This window comes from Serinus canaria, chromosome Z (assembly GCF_022539315.1).
Source record: "Serinus canaria isolate serCan28SL12 chromosome Z, serCan2020, whole genome shotgun sequence".
Classification (NCBI taxonomy): Eukaryota; Metazoa; Chordata; class Aves; order Passeriformes; family Fringillidae; genus Serinus; species Serinus canaria.
Window position 1 is genome coordinate 49,415,307 of NC_066343.1, and position 19,496 is coordinate 49,434,802.

The 19,496-nt window shown below is 39.6% G+C and overlaps 1 protein-coding gene and 1 long non-coding RNA gene across 2 annotated transcripts in view; one reads left to right on the forward strand and one right to left on the reverse strand.

Annotated features, from left to right (window-relative positions):
• Positions 1-19,496, reverse strand: part of SMARCA2 (SWI/SNF related, matrix associated, actin dependent regulator of chromatin, subfamily a, member 2) — a 201,783-nt gene that overhangs the window by 148,638 nt on the left and 33,649 nt on the right. The window lies entirely within an intron of this gene.
• LOC127061075 (uncharacterized) overlaps positions 1-19,496 on the forward strand; it is a 72,213-nt gene that overhangs the window by 32,181 nt on the left and 20,536 nt on the right. The window contains exon 2 of the long non-coding RNA XR_007780514.1: positions 16,094-16,240. This is a non-coding gene — a long non-coding RNA (uncharacterized LOC127061075). The remainder of the gene's footprint in view (positions 1-16,093; positions 16,241-19,496) is intronic.

A 19,496-nucleotide genomic window follows, 5' to 3' on the forward strand; every position in this document is an offset into this window, starting at 1 on the left:
TGACAAATGCCTTTGTCATGGTTTCCCATGCATTTATACCCCTCACTAGGTGACATATTCTGTTGAACTAACTCTGAAACGGTACATTTTCTATCAGCACACTTATGCTTGAGAATGTATTGTACTTTTGCTTTGAATATTACAGCAGTCCATGAAGAAAGGACTGGATTAACTTTATCATATTCACAATGAGGAAATAAAATACATGCATGCTGAATACTTTAGTTATAGTGCTGCATAATAAATTGTTTGTCATTTCATGAGTTATCCCGAAGTACAAGTTACAGTACAGATAATAAATGAAAGCTTAAATTGTCTCAAGATAACAGCTTAGGTAGCACTGCATTCATAAACAAAGAACACTTATATCTACACTAAACATCAGGATGAATGTTTTTTTCCCATTTGGGGAATTCATTAATAGATTTCTTATTTCCATTCTGGCATAATTTTCTGCAACCTTTATTGGTTCTGGCATCATTATATTTCAGTTTCCTTTTAATACTGTGTCCATGGCCTTACTTCATTTTATTTGGCCCCCCACTTTGGATGTTAGGTTAAGCTGGGATATTTATCTCGGCTTTCGCAATCTGGAAGAGTCATTCAGAATGAAAGCATTGGAAATGCTCTTCAAGAGATAGACAGAGACCTTCAGTCTGATTCAATTGTTCCCTTCATTCTCCCCTCCAACAACAGTTGTTACAGGAGTTTAGAAAAATGTATGTATTACACATACACAGACACACACACTCCTCAACTGCTGGACAAAGAACACTTTACCACTTTGTTCCCTTCAGATAAATTGTGATAAACACACGGCAACACCTGTTAGAGTTACTACACTGAACTACACAATCGCATACATCCAGAAAGATTTTCTTAGCAATGGAGTAATCACAGCACTGTTGAAATTGATCTGGATTCAGCCTATAAAGGACATGCAGATGGCAACTTTAAGTCTTGTTAGCTATCCTTGAGCTGAGTACTATAAAACAAGAGAAAAAGAAATTATTTAATTACTGAAATGCGTAGTTATAAATGTCATCATTTTTTGCAGGCTGAAGCAAGCATTCAGCCTGGTTTGTGGGTTATAAACATGTTATATCAATATAGGTTATATCAGTACAACTTATGTTTCTATGGATAGCAGACTCTAATTCAAAAGGAGAGGGCCTGTGTAGGACTGGTCTAACTTGCCGTCAAGGGAAGACTAAAATTCACTGGCTGTTAACTAAATTATATAAGTTTTATTGTAAAATAAAATAAAGACCCAGGTGATAACTGCTCCAACTTTTTGCAGGGCAAGCTGATCCATGCAATCTAGTCCCATTCACACAGTACTAGATTGATATCAATTGTTCAATGTGATCTTGGTTGCCAAAGTCTTATATGAAGCCTATTAGTGCCTACTCTGATCAAAGGAAAAGTAGCATAGGTCATTGAAGAAAATAAAGTACATAGAAATAGTGTGACTAATGTATAATAATTTTGCCAAACATGGCAAAAACACGATTAACAGTACTCAATGCATGCTCTAAGATTACCACAGGCATTAAGGATTGGGCATGAGTTTACCTATGAAGAGGGAAGAGAAATAACCATTATAAACACAACCTAAGCCATGGAAGTAGAGCTGGAGGTCCTGGCTCAAATACCTCTGATGAGTAAGGTATCCCAAGTGAGCAAAACAGCCATACATCAGCTAAGAACATTTGGAAGATTCAGGAAGAGTAGACAGGAAAATAAAATGTACAGTGATGACATTTTCATGGTCTCACATTTTATGGACCTCCAACATTACTTCCTTGATTTATAAGCTCAGGGTTTTTAATGCAAAAATATGGGATCTGGTAGAAAAAATAAAGATAGTATTGGAATGCAGCTCCTTCTATGTCACAGAGAAGGAAGTATTAATCAGAACTGCACAATAACTGCAAACAACTCAGAATATCCATAAATATGTTTGAAACATGGAGCTTTCTGTGCAACCTCAGAGGCATATTGAAATGACAAAATGGAGAAATAATTGCCAAACTGGTGATGGCCATCACTGTTCATCATGCTTTGCATAGCAATGAGTATGCTGAGTTCCCTTCCCTATGCCAGCTACCTGGGCGAGCTATTGGAATGTTGCTAATGTTGCAGGTAAATGAGTCAGATGGCAAAAATATTTTGGCTAAACACTTCTTTCTCTTCCATCACTGTAAAAAGTATCATTCACACCCACAATGATAAGACAAGGACTTAATTCACAAGGAATTTTATCAATGAACACCTTGGTGATTATTTTCTTCTTGCAAGAACCATGTGTGGATGAAGCCACCTTGGCTAGGTGTTAGAGAATTATAGGATATGGTGAGTTGGAAGGGACCCACAATGGTGAAACTGTATTGAAAACTTCAAGATATTTGTGTAGTGTGTCCCTCAGAGTCCGTGCCATTTTGGCAGGAGTGTAGTACAGGGAATAAATAACCTGCAGCCCAAGATAGGATTATTTCTGAATTTGAAATAAAAAGGCATTGAAGTTTCTATCATGAAAGGAACAGGAAAATTACATCTCTGGCCCTTAAAAAAACAAAAAAACTGACACTTTTTCTTCAGGACCAATTTTAACATGGCTTCAATCAGACATTTTGAGATGCTGACACTGAATATTTCTGCATAGACAGATGTCTGAAGTGGACTGTTAGTTTTTGGTTTTCCAGAGTACAGCTTACTTTCAACTGAAGAAGCTGAGAGCATTCTCTATTTTCCCATGGTGCACATTGATGATTGTGGGCAGCTGCACAGTCCAGAGTTCCTGAAAGGACCATGCTTCAGGGCTGTTAATTTGTTGGTATGGCTTCTTGGGTATAGAAGTTGTATCTTAAGAGATTTGTTAGCAGTGATTTCACCAAGAGCTTGTGACAAGATAGAAAGTGACACTGCAAAATATCCTTAATGATCGATTCCCCCTCTTTTTTAAAATTAACTTTGATTTCTCTATAAGTAGATCAGGGTTCTGCTGTTGGTCTGCATTTACATAGTCTCCATCCAGTATGTTTCTTACTGTATGTTTTTTAAGTTTTGGCTTTGTGGGGCTCAAAATGACAGAACACAAAAATCACAAATCTGTAGGCAGAATATGTTAATATACTCATTTTATCAACCTGTTTTTTCTGAATATACTTATGCCATTCAAGGGATTTAGTTCAAAGCTTAGGTTTGGCCTGTCTAGGAACTTGCTAAAATGGGCGAGCTTGACTCTACTCAACTTAGACCAGTTCTTTGTGGTTTACTTATCTTGATGTAAATCCTTGTGATTAAATTCTGACCATTAAGCACAGGAGCACTAAATGTGAAGGGGCAGCTGAAAACTTCACAATTGCATTATTGTGTGGAAGAACTCCTGCCAGCATAAAATTAAATGATACATGGTGCCACCAGGAAACATGGTAAATTGGTCTCATTGGCATTCTGTTAAGAATTGAAAAATTAAGAAATTAACCTAAGTCAAGCAGTCCAAAGCACACAGTGCTCACATGCATATGGGGGCATATAATGTGCTTGAGAGCAGGAGGCACACATTGTTTGATTCATCTTGCTGACAAGCAGAAACATTATTTGTTATCTTAGATGGAGCCCTAATACTTCATAATTTTGTATAAAGACTCTGGATGCAGTCTTGATAGACAGCAAAATATGTGTATGGTGAGCCACCTGTCATCTTCTTCTCATTAATAAGTTTTCTTGTTTATTTATTTATTTCTGACAAAGATAAAACTTCAAATAAGAGTTTCCATTCTACTTTCTATGCAGTACTCTTCTAATGAATGAAACACAAAATTACTAGTCATTATTTCCTTTTTCTTAGTCTACCATTGACTTATATAATGTATAGGGCCTACATAAAAAAAAATGATGGTGGTACTGCTGTTCCGCTGTGGCGAAGAGAGAAAATGGAGAGGAAGAAGCTTTTTAGACAATTCCCATCGTAACTCTAACAATATGTCATAGTAAAGGGGATATGTCTGTTATTAGTGGACAATTAGACTATGCAGCACGAGATTTTTGCCTGCTAGGCTGTGTGTTGTGGGATTCTAATATTGAAGTTTTTAGTTTTAAACTCTTCTAACAAACCAAATATACAAGTCCTAATGCTACATCAATGAAGTTGATTTACATATGAGTAGAAGGCCAGGATACATATCTGAAATAAACTCTGAGAAATCCAGGCTGCTGCACATAGGTAGAGGAGACACACATTGACGCAGTATGAAAAAGTCAGAGGGTTAACTTACACAGTTTATTTCTCTTCTTCTCTCCATGTTTACTCACAAAAAGCTGCAAATAAAGTCATTGGGAAAGAGTACAAAAGCAAGTCTGAAAAGCAAAGAAAGGGCTTTAGAGATCACAGATGAAGTTGTTATCGAAAGCAAAGAAATAGGCAACTGAGGACATTACAACATTCATGGTGGTTGAATTATAAACTATTGAAAAGTTTTAAAGAGATGCAGAAGTCAATGTAACAGGAAATAGAGATACACATTTTAAAAACAATAACTGGACTGAGGTCTGTATTTCCTTAAGTATCAGGCTGACACCACTCCTCAGGACTGCCTGGTCCTGGCCATGTTTGTGCTTGGAGAGTTCTTTTATTCCCAAGGCTTTTTTAGGTCACAAAATGGTAGCACTTATACTTAAAACTTTTTTAAACTGCCTCAGCCCAATTAGCTATCAGGCTATATGCTATGAAAAAAAAATTAAATTTTTACTGTAGGAAAATAATACTCCTAACTGAAATAAGGATGTGGAAAATCTAAAAGTCGATAGGCTAAGGATCACTTGTGTTATCATCAGAATTTATTGATGGGAGGACTAATAAGATGACCTTTTGTAACAAAGAGATCATCCCATTCTTTAAGACCACTGAGTGTGTAAAGACCACTGAGTGTAAGACAGCTGTGTCAAAGACCACTGAGCTGTGTGTAAAACAGCTCCTGAGTCCCTAGCAGTTGCAGTCCAATTATTTTGAAGTAAAATGATAACCTTTCATTTTAAGACAAATTGAACTGAACTATGGTGTTTCAGAAGCAACCTAAGCCTCTGTGTGGCAATGGTCCAGTACACTCAATGCTTTCTCTAAAATGCATTGAACAGCTCTTGGGTCCCCCAGAAACAATCTCTTTTTCTCTGTGTTTCAGTTTCTCTGTGTTTCTACTGTCTAAGTAGAAACCCCAGTGCCAGTACCCTGGAATAATCAGGGTGACATTGCCAATTTTTTCCAGGTGATACTGCAATCCCCAGGGGGGTTGATAAAAGGGATGATTCAAATTCAAATAAACTCTTGGCTCTGACAGTTTGGACAGCGTTTTCCCAACATTTCAGCAGGGCCACCTGTGACACTTTGTTAAATTTGCTTGCTCTATAGCTGCTAAAATCATACAAATACAACAATTTTAAAATGGGCTTTATCTCTTCCCACTGCTGTCAAGATGTGACTGAGTATGCTAGAGAAGCTGGTGAAGGTCAAGCAGCTTTTTCACCAGGTAGGACTGTTGTCATCTCTGATGGAAGTAGGTTTTGCTATGTGAAAGACTTGGCTGCTTTGGGGTTGATTAATTTTTTTTTAGTGTGCCCTTGCTTTCTTACAATATTGCTATTTATTTGTAGGCATAGCTGTAAGAGAGGTCCTTCAACCTTTACTGTCATGATGCAAGTCTAAATTCTGGATGAACAAAGCTGTTGGGAAGGGATCAATCTGCCAACAGCCAAAGGTCAATGCCTGGGTATAAACTGAAGAAATAAAATCAGTCCACCATAACCTAAATCCTTCAAAGATACAGGCAAAATGCCAAGATGGGTTACCCACACTGCCAAAGCACAGGTTGCAGTGTCTGCCAGCCAAGCTAAACAGCACATTGAGGGGTTCCAGTCTGGCAGACCAACAAGCCTATACCATGCAAGTTCCACATATCTCCTGCAAAGATGTTCAGGTAGTGTCACTAAACTCCCAAAAGGTCATGAGTCATGTGAAATGTACAAGCTAACCCATAATTGTCCCCATGTTACCTAGATAATGCATACACAGATGCCCATCCGACCTAGCTGAGCGCACACTTCAGAGCTCAGCATCAATGCCAGCTCCTGGTCCTAAGAATGAGCCTGTCATGAAGCCTAGTGCATATGGCCTTGAAAGAAAACCTTACAAAGCTTACTTTTCCATGATACCTCCCTGCCTACCTTTGCTCAACCCTGTCCTTAAGTTTGCCCTCTACTCTCAGAGGTTAATCTGCTCTGATCTTCTGCACCTTTGGAATATAGAGGAACTGTGCTCCAAGTGTCTGGTGCCTGCACTTGCCTAGGGAGTTTTTTTTTTATCTAATTGGGCAAACCAGAGCAAGCAAGGAGCATGATGGAGGATGATGCTCTGCTCAGGAAAGGAGTGTCCTGGTCCCAGCCTCAGACCACAACAGGAGAGGAGTGTCCTGGACACAGCCACTTCCACGACCACTGTGCTCTCCACCAGGCTCTGCCACAGCATCTCTGGGATTAATTTCTCCCCACTCTGATGAGGCAGAGGAAGGCCATTCATACACTGAGGACAGGCCTGCATGTCAAGACACCAAAGTAATTTAAAAAATGTTTTTAAAAGACAGACAAAGAGCTGGATGTTGTTGATAGGATCTTTCAGGGATTGGTGTGCAAACCTAGTGTGCAATCCTGGTGGGAAAGATTAGTGTCTAAGACAGAGGTGTTGAGCAGATGGCCTTTGCCTTTTTAGGTATGGATGCACTTTGGTATTTTATAAACTTCATGAAAGGAAAATCAGAGGAACATAAAGCTGTTTTTCCTACTTAGCAGCTGGAAATAAGGTGAATTTATCAGCCTCAGTGGTGTCCCTTCTGAACAGCAGCATCCCACAAAGAGAAAAGGCAAACAAGTAATCCAGCACAGCATGGTATGGTTGAAATTATCTCTGTCTTGTTTTGTGCACCTGGAAGAACAAACTTATTGGTAGAAGGCAGGTGTAATTCAGTCTTTGTGCTGACTCACACTTGGTAATTAGCTGAGAAAAAACTGCAAAATATTATTAATTATTTGTTACTAATTGGGATTTTATGTGTGTGTGCACATGTGTGCATATGAACAGCTGCAGCTCAGTGGGACTGAGAAAGTAGGATGGACTGCATTTAGAGCAAAAGCGAGGACTTCACTGGCTGCATCTGGTTGCATCTTCAAAGCCACCATTGCCTCTTTTCTTCTCTTTCTCCCTCTTTCCACTCTTCCTTGTATTCACCATATAGCATCTTTATCCATTATTCAAGTGCTCAGGTATCATTAATCCACCCAGTCCCTTCCTGCCCTTCTACAAAAGAATTTGTTCCATTGCAGTGGAAAGTTACAATGTTTATTACATCTCTGTCTAAGATGAACCCCAAACCATGCATTTTATCCTCAGTCATATAATTGTCATAAGGTAGAAAATGAAATTTCCCAAATCAAAAAAAAAAAAAACTGCAGAAGAAGTTCAGAGAACTGCGTGTCTGTTTCTACTTTGATGTACACTGTGTTTAAAAAAATCTGGAAAGGGGAGGTGGTGAGGAGAGGAAAAAGATTCACTGAGTATCTTTCAGGAGATTTCTGTATTGCTTAATTGTTTAGGTTGTAGAAGGAACAAAATAATCTCTCCTAGCTGCCTGGGTGAGAGTGAAAGTATTCTTAAGAGACATTGTGAGAACTTCATTTAGTACCATGGATGGTTTCTCATTCCCACTTGCATCTTAATAAAAGTAAACATCACCTCAAGGGTTGCAGTGAGGGTATAATGCCTTTTAAAACTTTGGTGGGATTGGCAGATAAATACTTTTTTTCCTAAAATGATTTAGAGAAGAGCTTTATCTCAGATAAGTGAGAACTTCATCACCTGGTTCAGAAGTAAGGGAGGAGCTGGGGTTAAAGGTGTATGTTTATTCAGGTGATGAGTGCTAGTTTCTGAGATGTATACTGCTCTTTATTTCCTGGGAGAGAAGAGTTTTGGTCCTAATTGTCAAGGGAAGTTGAGTATATTGCCTTTATCTCTCTGTCCCTCTATTCTCTGTTTAGTAAGACATTTAAGCACACATTGCTAGTTCAAGAAGCATAGCCCTGTATTTCTCTCCTAGTGGCAATTGAATTGTCTCTACCTGCTTTCATTATTTGGTTGCATCTTCAAAGTAACAGCTCGTTTTCTTTCATAGTTTTTCTAAACTAACTCTGTCTTTCCTCACTCCTTTCTGCCACCGCCTATTTGCACTTAGAGCTACTGTTGGTGTCATCTGTGCCTGCCATCTGTTTCTGGAATATTATGAAGCTGTAATCACAGGACATTTTGAAATTTATTCATACAAATCAAAGACATTCAGTTGCTGTCGGGGTGGATTTAGAGCTGGGAAAGGCATAGGTCTCCTGGCAGAGGCTTTCAGAAACAGCAGCTGGCAGAGGGAGGCTGGAGGAGGTTTCCCTGCCCAGTTTTCCATCCCACCTTGCTCCTGACCTCCAGCATTTTTTGCATTCTCAGGGCTGGCTTCAGCTAACTCTGCCAGGTTTGCAGTTTAATGGTAAACATGAATCTGTGTAAGAATGAGAGTAAAAGAATTTTTCACTTGCGACCCCACTTATGCCTAGCCTGTAAAAGTTTATAACCACAGTGGTAACCTCTGTCTTGCTCCTTTTACAAAGAGGCTGTACCTCAGCATTCATTTTTTCTTCCTTATTTGAGGTAGAGGCTACTTTATTAAGTCCAAGCAGTACCTGTAATTGTGGCTTAATCCCAATCAAAGGCCTTTAGATGCTACTCTAGTAAATGATAATTGAAATATCAGATGGGGAGCTATCTGTATCTTCCCACATGGAAAGCAGATACTAAGGGTTGCTCCTGCACTGCTCAGTTTAGACTCTCAACTTCCAGAATAATGGAATAGGTTGCAATAAACTATGTTTTCATTGTAAGATGCTGTAGACTGCTTCTACTGCTCCAAGAGAGTTCTACAAAATGAAGCAGCTGGTGCCAAGGACCCACACAGACTGTATGTACATTTCAGGGTGGTGGAGTTTTGGATTTTCTCTACTCTGATCTCCTGGACTGGTTTGGGGCAGAAGTGCCTTAGTTGCAGTCTTGGGGTGCAAGTTCTAATTTGGCTTCATTCAAGGAAAGACTGGTCCATGCTCCATGCAAGCCAGGGTGGAGGTGATGGAAGCTGCACACTTCTTATAATAGTAGAGGGCTGATTTTTGCAGTATGCTCCACTGACTTTGAAACTATTTTAAATCAATTTAAAAATGTTTACTCTTTCACAGTTCATTTTCATACATTTGGCAGATTGGTGTGCCTTTCAAAATGTCTCTTCTAGGTCTCATGCTTTCCAGAAGCACCTTCAATATGTCAGTGTTTCTATAGATGTCCCTAAATGGAAACATCATTATGTAGGAAAAGCAACAAAAATGAAAAAAGAACTGTTACATATTTCTGCAAAAACAAACCAGTTGTTCAGTGGATTCCCTTTTCCTCCAAGACCTATAAAGAGCTGGAGATCCAACATGAATTTAATGTGCCTATGGCCTCTGTGTACGCTGCCTGTGCTGCTGTAGTCCCAGCTAAGTAATAGTAGTCTCAGCTACTAGCTGGAGGCAAGCCAGCTCAGGGTCCTGGAGGCTGTAGACACAAGCCAAAGTTCTGTGGTCAAGTACTTGGCAGGTATTAGACCACAAAAATCCAATGAGTAGAAAAGCTATATTTGGCTCTGTTGTGGCTGCTGAGTTGCTGTGTGGGAATAAAGAAGAGTGACCTACTGATTTGCAGTGGCAGTACAGCAGCTGAAGGATTGCAAAAGCAGGGTACTTAAATCCCAGAAGTTTTGGTTTTTGTTGTGGTTTTTTTTTTTTATTTTTTTATTTAGGGGGACATCTTCAAAACACACCCAAAAGAGCTAAATGTGATACACAGTGAAAAGAGGAGCATTGTTTTAAAGGGATCAGAATTAGGATGAGTTTCTTCCCTATAACTGTCTACCTACCTCCTGGTGCAGCAGCACTTGATAGCATTCCCTCAGGTGGAAAACCAGTGAAGCTATACTTAATTAGAATTTAAATTCCCTGACAAGGACATCTTGAGTGGAAAGGTTAGTCACCTGGTGCACTGGCTTCATGAGGGATGTGGCTGGCACCATGTCATCGAGGGCTGACAAAAGTGCAGATGAAAGAGTAGACATGGACAGGATCAGTGAAGGCAATGGTAATGTGAGGGAAATACAAAAGACAGGGGAGAGGCCATGGTATATTACCACCCTTGATGAAATGCCTGAGCCCCTTGTCCCATGGTGGCAATTTGTCATGTTTGCTGTCAGGTACTGTGGATTGGCAGCAGAGCTCTGGAAACGGAGGAGGAGATGGTGGTTGTGTGCAAGCAGGCAGGAAGGCACTGAGTCCTCGAGTCATGCTGCTGTGGGGAGGCTGTTGTGGCAATGCAGGCAGTGGTACCTTCCAAACCCCCTTCTTAGTGCTAGTGGGTGATTTCTGCTCTGGGCAAGCACAGATTTTTTTGTAATTGTTCAACTAATCTCACAAAAGGATTGTACAATTTAAATGAACAGCAGATTATTTTAGATGTGGGTGAAAGGCTTATGACTGTTTTTGCTACATCCAAAATGCGCTAGAGCAACTGAAACTTACTGGGACAAGTTGAAGCAACCTTTCTTCTCCTTGCTCCTTCGCACACATCCTGTATGAACATGCTGATGTTTTGGAATGGGATGACAAGCCCATTTTCCTATTAAGCTGTTAAGCACAAAAATCTTAACAACTCAGACAAGAAGTCTTATCATGTTCATCATGGAGTTTGCAAGTTGTTTTTCTGGGCCATAAACCAGCAGCTGTGACCAGAGGTTGGAGCTAAGGCCCTCCAGCTGCATCCCTGTACCTGCACTACCACTGCTAGGCTGGGGATGGGACATCCCTATCTATTAGGGCATTGTGGTGGTGAGCAAGGGTAGGGGCCACAGCCTATGGAGGGGAAAGGGTAGGTTTGATCATGGTACAGGACACTGGAAAGGACCTGGGGTTCCTGGGAAGCAGACATTCAAGGTGGGTAAAACCATTTTCTTCTTTCCCAAGTTAGCCATACATGCACTTGTCTAGATTTGAAATGGGTGGGGTGTTTATTAGAAAATATTTAGCAAGACAATTGTAAAACAGCTTGACTCTTGTCTAGTTAGAGCTTCACAGCTTTAAACTGGGTTTGCTTTATAAGCATAGCTACAAACTCTGTCAGGTATAAACCAACAGTATATTAGTATATTTATGTGTTAGGCCACTGTACTGTAAACTCTGGATCTCAGCCTGTTTAACACAGTTTTGTCCCTCACTAATCTTTTATCTGTCTTTGAAATTAAAAAATTTTCTGAAGTTATTATTGATTCATAATAGGAAATACTGTAGACATTTTTTTTTAAAATGCATGGCCTGCAATGAAACAGGTACAAATTCATGGATTGTGCATACTTTACAAAAATATATGAGTTTTGTAGTAAACCAAATCTGCAGATTTCAAACATGTTATTTCTTCAAATCCAGCCCAGGATTCCTAATGGAACTGAAAGCAGGATTTACTTCTGACTGGTCTGGTTTAGCACTCCCAGGACTGTCCTTAAGAAGCACGTGTTTGCAGGAACTCAGCACCTAGTTTCCTAAGTTCCTAGATCCGATCTTAAGTATGCATCAACAAAATTATGATACCACAATCTCATAAGTGCTGGTGGGAAGGCTGAGATTATGAAGTCATAAAATACCAACTGGCGAAATTCATTTGGAAGCAAATAAAGCAGAGAAATTTTTATTTGAATTTTCATTGTTTTAAAGTCACAGCATGGCAAATAACATGATTATACAAATAATGTGATTTTTCAAGGTGCTTCTTACTAGGAGATTCCAATCAAGACTTACTTTTTGTTTTCTATATCCAAATGATAAATATTTTGCCTTTTACAAAATAATTATTTTATAACCCTAGGGCTGGTACCTGCAGATAAACTTGTGCTTCAGCACACTCTTCTGACATGAAAAGCATGCATAAATCCCAATCTAAACTGCAATTTCACATCCTCTCAGAAGCCACTCTAAGAGAGCCATGGCAATTCATTTGGCTAGTTGGAGAGCAAAGCCTACTTACACTACAGGCATGTAACCTGTTTTCCATTCTTCCATCTGCTGCATCACTTTGGGGTTGGGTAGGCATTATGCAAAACAATAGCTTCTACCATATCCGAAATATGTAGAATTCCCTTTAGCTTGCAGCCTTTTCTATCCCTTTATATTGTATCAAGATTCTGACATTGCACATGTGAGTGCTTTGCTGAATCTGAGGGAGAAGGAGCTGAAATGTTGTGGGAGGTATGGTATTGCCAGGAGCATGGTAGTCCATGAGAAGACCATAGGCAGACGGTATGTTACGTGCTTGTCCTTTCCAAGTGTGGGGAATATCACTCACAGAATAAAAACCATGGCCTTGGGCCACCCCCACAGCTGGGAAATCTGCATAGGAGAAGAGTGCTGCATTTTCCAAGGTCAGACATGGACCATTTCCCAGACGGAGGCTGGGAACACTCATCCTGGAGGAACCTGCAGGACTGAACTAACCTTCCCCTCTGTAGCTAGAGCCAAGCAGTGGAGCAGGGTGTAGAAGCATCACCAGACCCAGTCTTGGTTCAGTGGAGGCTGCAGAGAACAGCAGAGCTTCAGGTTAGAAAAGCATTCCAGATGGTTACTGCCAAGGTAAAGCATTCCAAGGTTAGTGCCTCCATGCTCCTGGTGTAAGGCATAAACAAAATGTTTCAGTGCAAAAGGTGCATGATGCCTATGTGCCTTTGTTATGGGAAATATTCTTCTGAGAGCCCTGTGGATTTTGGGTGTCACTGCCACCCTTTTCTCCCCAGTGCCAGGCGTCAAATCCCACTGTACCCAGATAATGCACTCAATGCAGCTGCTTGATGATAGAGAAAACACCAATAGTCAAAGCGAAAACACTCCAATAATGGGAATATGAGATGAGAAAGTAAGTGGAAACATCAAGGAATGTTTAAGGCTTTTTCTCAGCCAGAGAGTTTCCCTCTTTAGAAGTAAAATCAGGACATGTAACAAACAAGGACAAATTGAAAGAGAAAGTATTCCCATATGTCCCATGTTTTTGTTTCCTCTTAGGCTCAGATTTGTACTGCATTGTAGCCCAAACTCCTATTAGAGACATCTGGTTTAAGTCTGTAGGGTTATTTGTTTATGGGTTTGGCTTTTTTAATTTTCATTTTTCTCCCTTTTACTTTTGATTCTTTCTCCTGTCTAGCTTTACTCTAGTAATCATTTCTCAGCTTTTGTCTTCTTTGTTTCTCGTTTATCTTCTCTCCTGTCTCTCCAGTCATCCTTAGCTGCACTTGTCTGCTCAATGCACTATCTTGCAGAGTTAGTAGGTCCTACAGATGACCAGTGCTCAAGCTTTAGAAAGACCTCTTCTTTCCTTTATTCTTTCTTTTTTTTTCCCCCCACAACCTTTTACTGTCTGCAAAACCAGCTGCAGAGAGGGAGAGAGGCTCTCCTTCCTTCAAAGTACAGAGTGCCACCTTTCTTGGAAGTGTTTTTTCCTGATTTCTGCAGCTAATGGAATAATTTCCCTTCCTGGTTACTTTGATGAGTCTCTTTCTGTCTCCCAGTGAATGGGGCATCTGTGAGGGTTATTGGCATCCAGACACTTTATTATACCCTCTCTCAAGTAATGGGTTTGATTTTCATGTTCATTAAGGTCGCTCAACACATGGAGAAGTGCTGCTTTTAGGACTCTCTAGTCTCCCAGGTTGGTGTGAAAGGGGTTTTGGCACAAGTGAGAATAAAGGCCAGTACTGTCATTACCTGCTGTTCAAAATGACTTGTTACTTTTCTTTGAGAAATTGATGCTATCAGTGATGTGAGAGAAGAAGGATGTTATTGCTGCTAGAAACACAGCACTGTGACTTGAAGGATTTTCAGATTTTCATTCACATATTTGCCCATTAGGTAGTGCGTGATGCTCATTAGGTAATATAGCTTGAGGCCAGTTTTGGTCTCCAAAAAATAAAAAAGAACCTTTCCTTTTTTATCGTTTTTAGGATTCATGAACTTTAGAATTGATTTTTATTTGTACAGCACAGATGGCCCAAACACCTGTGTCTTCACATAGAATAAACACAAATGAATCAAGTGCAAGAATTGCTTTTTTGCAGGGGCACTCCTTTTCTTCTCCTTGGATAAGTTAATTTGTGGGATGTTCATGGGAAGAACTTTTTCATGGCCTGAGTTTTGTTTAGTTCAGAGGTACATAAAGTCCAGTTACCACGAAGCACTTCAGAGAATTTATGTTCCTTCCATAGTTCCTTTTTCAGTCAAAATTTCCCCTTTGAATGACTTGAACATAAGTCTTTTATTCACCATTGGCACTTCTTCATCTCATACTTTCATGATAACTGTTATATTTCTCCAATCATTTTCTTTGTCAGTGGGATGACATATACCTCCATTAGATGACCTTTTAAATTCCTTATTTGTGAAGGAAACAAAACCAGATGTCATGTCTGAGTAGGTTTTCTCTGTATTTTAAAGTCTCCCTGCAAAAGTGTCTAGTTCATTGCCCTAAAGGACACAAGGGGTGTGAGTTTGCAGGAATGTGTGGTCCTGTCTTCTCAAGATCACAGTTTTCAGTGGGTGTATCCACACTAAGGCCCTACATTGCACAATGACAAAGATTGCCAGCCTTTGTCTGGTAAGCAGCCAGGTATCAAATCCATTCCACTTGCAGCCTGTGCTATCTTCATAAAGACTCTTCTGGAGTTTGCAAAGAACTGTGGCAGATAGAGAAATTCTTTAGTAGTTTAATTATGCATTCAATAAATCTCATAATAATGGGATATTATATTTAATTTCATATTGTACTTATTTCTAATAAGATGCAGACTATTAACTTCAAATGTCAGAATTCAGCTAGTTTGTACCTTTCTAATGTTTCTTCAGACCATCAGCACACTTTAGAAGACATTTTGAATCACATGCTATTCACCTTTTCATTTTCACCTCAGAAACAGAGCATTAGAGACACTGTTAGTAATGACTAGACAGACTGAAACAATTGTGAGGAAGTGGGTAAATCTGATTGGAATTTCTGCAGTGGGAGTAAATTTCCACATATTTGTTACAAGCACACATTATATACATATATGTATATGTATGTGAATTTGCTGCAAGAGACCCCTGATTCATTTAAATTATGGTACGATGTAGTTCTCTCACCCTTTGTCCTCTTATTGAAACATTAATATACATTTTGCACTAGGTGATGAAAGCAATATTTTACTTCCATCTACCTCTGCTTTTTAATTTATTTATTTTCTAATTCTTTCACCACTTTCATTTTATAGGCTTCTATTTGGAAGTTCAATCTTTTAATTTGCCCCGTGTAATGAAATTCTTCTCAAATTACCTGCTGTTTTCCAACCCCCAGTGTAGCAACCTTGTTATTCTGCTCCTTTTTTTCTCCCATGACCATCCATCCTTTTTTTTTTCAAACCTGCCATTCTGTATACAAAAGTAAAGACCCCTCCTGTGCTGCTCCAAAACTCTCAGGGAGGCAGAGTTTTGCCTGTTGTTTCACCTTTGGCTAAAATGCAAGTGAAAGTTGGTGAATTTATTCAAGAGATAAAAAAGTTATTGGAACTAGAGAAGAGGCCTGAGGTCAAGTAGTAGTGCAGATACGATTGTCTTTTCTATCCTTCATGACTCTTACCCCTGCTGATCCTCCTTCTTCCTTTGGCATGTGCATGTAAAGGATGAATATTATGCTATGCAGGTAGGGCCCAGTGGTAGCATCCTAGGCTGATGGTGTTAGGGATAAAATTCCCATTGAATTCAGTGCCCTTCAATGGTTGCCTGAGGACACTAGCTACTTATTAATGTAAATGATCAGTATTGTCTCTATTTGTGGAAAAGAATCTCTGTGGACTTTTTCTGAGGATAAGCAGAACCAGGCAAGTAAGTGAATTGCCTTTCTATTTCCTTTGTGCAGCACATCTGCCCAGCTGTGCCCTGCTTTGCTGCTGATCCTCCTCCTCCTGCTCACAAGCACATGTAAGCCTGGATGTCTCTTTGGAAGATGCAGCTGAAAATCGTTGGCTGTGGCAATTGATGTGCTCTCCTCCATCACTCAGCTCAGGTAACACAGACACATGCCAGACCTGGTGGCTAATCCTGGCTTTTCTGCTGGCTGTGCAACTGCTAATGGTCAAACAGCTACAGAGGTCACGGGAAGTACTTTCTTTCCAGTACCTGGTCCACACTGCATGCGTTTTGAGGCAAAAGTAGTTTCTGAATTCAATAGCAACAGTCAACACATAGATTTAAAAATTGGTGGAGAGGTGGTTATGATCCTCTTCTCCAGTCTTCTGGTTGGTCAGAGCTTAGAAGTTACACCATACTGTGCCTCTGTGAAGTTTTCAGCTCAATTTAGGTGCAACATTTCCTCACCAAGGCAGAAGAAAGGTGTTTGAAGAAGAAAGAAGAAGACATCTTTGTGCACTTCTTTATTACAAATTCTCATCTGTGTACAAATCAATTGCCATTTTTAGATTGCATGGGATAGATTGCAAAGATTAGGCACAAAGAAAAACTTGAAAATAGATTCCTTTTGATGTGTACCAAGCTCAGGGCACTTATGAGATGTTATCACTACAAATGGTACACCCAGAAATACGTGGTTCTGGCAACTGTGAATACTTACATGATCCTTGTCTTTTTAATGTCTTCTGAGAAGAAATTCATATATGTTTGCTTGCCAACATTATACACTACCTGTAGGGAAAGCTTTTGCTTTTTTATGTTTTCTCACATCCTGGTAGGAAACATACTTTATCCATAATTTTGTAGAAGTGGAATCAATGTGTAAAGTGTTGCAGTGGGGTCCTATGCTTCCCTCTTCCCCTGGCTCCTCAGAAGAAGTCCAAGTTGTAAAGGATGTAGCACTTTCTGCCAAGAAAGATAATGCTATTTCTTTTTTTCACTGGCCTTTGGCAGTTCACACAAGTTGGGTCTTTTCCCTGCACGTACCAGTTTGGCTGTTTATGCTGCACTTCTCTACTTACCAGGTAACTTCCTTTTTTGCTAAGAAATGGCATTAGTGTCGTGAAGCTGATTACACTTGAAACAAAACTTTTGCACTGATGCTATAAGGACTGACATAAAGACTGTTTTCTATCATTTAATGAATTACTGCAGCAACTGACAACTTTTAGCACAGGTGGCCACTAGCTGCCAGGAAACACCTGACCTAAAGCTTATTGTTTATTAGCTATGAATGTCCAACCAGACAGCCATTACATCAAGTATGAAATAATTTCTGCAGGTCTAAAAGTTAGAAGCTGGGCTGCCCACTGCCATGGATACAGCAGCCAGCTTGCAGATGGCATGTGAGGCACTGGCCACAAGATGAATGGTCCCACCATAATCTACCAGCTCCATCTCACTTGTTTGGGAGTCATTGAATGCTGGAAATATGCTTTTCCCTCCTGCTACCGATGGTTTCAAGGAGCAGAAGGAAAGTCATCACATGTTGCCTGACCCTGGGTAAAATGGTCCTCATTTGAAGCACACGTGGGGTTAAGTTTACATGAAGTCTGAAACCCCTTCCACAACAAGAAAAGTCCCTGTTAAATTCAGTAGAATTAAGATCTCATGGAGGGCAATAAGGAATCCTTTATATTCAGCTGCTGTTATGCCAGTTTTGGGGGTTTATATATCTAGCTTTTGAAGCTTTGCCAAGGTAACTTTCAAGGCTTCAGGGTACATCCCCCTTGAAACTGTACAGTTAAGATGCTCTTCGTCCTGATTCAGCATGATTCTTGGGTAGAACACACTGTTTTGATACTTTTGCCTAGACAAGAGGGCTCTTCAAACAAGAGGCTGAAGAAAAGAGTGTGTAAGAAAGCTGGAAAGGAACTTCTTACAAAGCCATGTGTTGGTAGGAAAAAGGCTTTAAGCTTAAAGAGAGTAGCTGTAGATTAGATTAGATTAGATTAGATTAGATTATTAGGGAAAAAAATCTTTGAGGGTGGTGAGGTACTGGAAGAAGTTGCAGGTGCCCCATCCCTAGAAATATTCAAGGCAGAGTTGGATGGGGCCCTGACAAAGCTGATCTGGTAGAAGGTGTCCCTGCCCATGGTAGGAGGGTTGGAACTAGATGATCTTTAATATTTCTTTGGATCTGCCACCCCAAATCATTCCTTGATTTTATGAAATCAGGCTGCCAGCACTGGAATGTGCATAGAACGTGCCTGGTACACATTGCTGATGGCTGAGATGTAGATAGAGGCCCAGAATTCCACACAGGGAAAAGTGAAATGTTTCACACATATAAAAGCTAAGCAGTTCAAGCAGCCTACATCTGAAGCTTGCTGTATAATTAAACACTACTGCATCATCTAAATGTATGCCCATTACACAGAGTTGGGGTTTTCATTAAGAGCCCTATCATCAAAGCCTCAATGATACACATTCAAAAAATAGCTCATGTTCAAGTGTAGAGAAATTTACATTTTTACAGATTTTTATTCAATAAATTATATTTAGTTTTTCTGAGATTCTTCTTTTTCTAAGAAATAACATAGACAATAGAGTTTTACGTGATTTCTAATAGTTAAAGCAAAGTTAATTACTTTCTAATGGTTAAAGCAAAAAAAAAAAAACAAACCAAAGAACCTTTTATTTCTCCTTATAAAACTTACAAAGTTTCTGACATTTTCTCTCAGGTCAGAGACACTCATACAAATACCTGTTCTGCCATTCAGTCAGTGAGGCAAAGTCTGAAACCAGTCTCATCCCTGGAATAATTGCTCAGCAAACAAGATGCGTGTAATCCATTTTTATTATTAATACTTCAGTCAAGATTCAGTTACCATATTTTACTTCTTATAAAGAGCACAGTTTTACAATGGATGTTTGGAGTTTACAGTACATAACATCACTGACATCTTCAGAATGCCTGTCATGTGCATCAGAGCTGGATTAAATCTAAGTACATTTCTTTCGGCAGTAACAGTGTAGAGAGATAAATTGTAACATGTGTCTACTTTTCTCTGGATGCACAAACATTATTTTCCCTGTTATTTCTGTGCATGGACATATTTGTTATTGTTTCATTTATCAACAAAGTGTATTATTAGTGCTATATTGCATGTCAGGTAAAAAAAGTTTATTAGCTGGTGAGGTCTACTGCAGAAAATGCTCATGTGTTTCCAGTCTCAATGATTTTACAGTATAATTTCTAATATCCCCATATTATTTGGGATGAAGACCCAAGATTTTGCATTTCCTCCTCTCCTGTCTTTTACACTGTAGGGACAGACATTTAAATATCTGTAAGAGGAGTGACTAGGCTGATTTCTGGATCCAGGATTTTCTTCTGTGCTAGCCATACC